The sequence below is a fragment of the Cyrtonyx montezumae genome, unplaced genomic scaffold, assembly GCF_038088225.1.
Source record: "Cyrtonyx montezumae isolate F1298 unplaced genomic scaffold, pur_monq_1.0 scaffold_101, whole genome shotgun sequence".
Taxonomy (NCBI): Eukaryota; Metazoa; Chordata; class Aves; order Galliformes; family Odontophoridae; genus Cyrtonyx; species Cyrtonyx montezumae.
The window spans coordinates 63,601-65,316 of record NW_027071828.1 but is presented as its reverse complement, the minus strand read 5'-3'; the positions used below and the strand labels follow the sequence as shown (position 1 = coordinate 65,316).

Below are 1,716 nucleotides of genomic sequence, written 5' to 3'. Positions count from 1 at the left end.
ACAATAGCCAGCACTCATTCTCATGGGGGACTTCAACTTCCCTGACATATGCTGGAAATATAATACTGCGCAGAGGAAGCAGTCCATGAGATTTCTAGAATATGTGGATGATTGCTTCCTGACACAGCTGGTGCAAGGGCCTACCAGGGGAGATGCCTTGCTAGACCTACTTTTCACTAACAGGGAAGGACTAGTAGAAGATGTGAAGGCTGGAGATTGTCTTGTCCAGAGTGACCATGAAATAGTGGAGTTTGCTATTCTGGGTGACGTCAAGAGGGTGACTAGCAAAACTGCTACCTTGGACTTCCGGAGGGCAGACTTTGACCTGTTCAGGGTGCTTGTTGCAAGGGTCCCTTGGGAAACCCTTTTACAAATATATTAACAGCAAGAGAAAAAATAAGGAAAATTTGTCTCCTTTACAGGTGTCAACGGTTTACAGGCAGGTTCAGCCCGGTTCCGTTGGTGCGGGGGACCCTGTTATGGTTTTGTGATTTTTGTAGTATTGTTGATATTCCACATCATAACATCATGTGGTGTATTAGAATAACTTGCAGATAGGGTTAAAAAGCAAGCTGGCCCGTACGGGGATCGAACCCGCGTCCATGGCGTTATCAGCACCAAGCTCTAACCAACTGAGCTAACCGGCTCAGAGTTAATGCTGTGGTGTAGTGGTTCGAAGCCGGTGCTTGCACGGCCGCGGCCCGGGTTCGATTCCCGGTCAGGTATACCCAGAACAGAGCTAGAGCATTAACTCTTAACTCCCAATACACCACATGATGTTATGATGTGGAATATCAACAATACAACAAAAATCACAAAACCATAACAGACTCACGGACCCACGCCCCAGGAAAGGGGAAGGGGGAAAGGGAAAAGGGAAAAAGGAGAAGGGAGATGGGCCTAGGAACAAAACAGCGGCAATGATCTGAGGAGGAAAGCTAATTTACTAAATAAGATATCAGAAAAGAAAATAACACAATATAATATAATATAATTGGAATTGAGGCAAATGAATCAAATAAAATGAGCAAGAGAGAGAGTGTCCGATAAACCGAAGGCCTTACGCTAACGCTGAAGGCGGACGGCTGCAACAAACACCCACTGCCGAGCTCGGTCCCGAAGGGAAGAGGGAATTCCGTGACCACAGACAGTTTTTATCTTTCCCTCTGGGCGGAAATATGTAAAAATGCAAAGCATCACAAAGTCCTCTGGGGAATGTGGTTCTCTTCTGAGACAGGTACACCCAGAACAGAGCTGGAGCCTTAACTCCCAATACACCACATTATGTTATGATGTGGAATATCATCAATAAAACAAAAATCTCAAAACCATAACAACAGGGAATGTAACCACAGATGATAAGGAAAAGGCTGAGGTTCTCAATGCCTTCTTCACAGCTGTCTTTAATAGACAGAGCAGTTGTCCACAGTGTACTTCCCCTGACCTGGAAGTCCAGGACGGGGCGCATAATGCACCCCCTGTGATCCAAGCAGAGACGGTCAGAGATGATCTCCTCCATCTGAACTGCCACGAGTCCATGGGGCCAGATGGGATCCACCCAAGGGTGCTGAGGGAGCTAGCAGAGGTGATTGCCGAGCCACTTTCTGCCATCAGCATTCCTGTTTATCTGGAGAGGTCCCACAAGACTGGAGGCTTGCTGATGTGACTCCCATCTACAAGAAAGGCCATAAGGAAGACCCGGGGAACTATAGGCCT

At 47.1% G+C, this 1,716-nt stretch overlaps 1 non-coding gene across 1 annotated transcript; it reads right to left on the bottom strand.

Annotated features, from left to right (window-relative positions):
- Nucleotides 1–573: 573 nt before the first annotated feature.
- On the bottom strand, nucleotides 574–647 carry TRNAI-GAU (transfer RNA isoleucine (anticodon GAU)). Its single transcript has one exon. It is a non-coding gene; the product is annotated as a tRNA-Ile (tRNA).
- Between the last annotated feature and the right edge of the window lie 1,069 nt (nucleotides 648–1,716).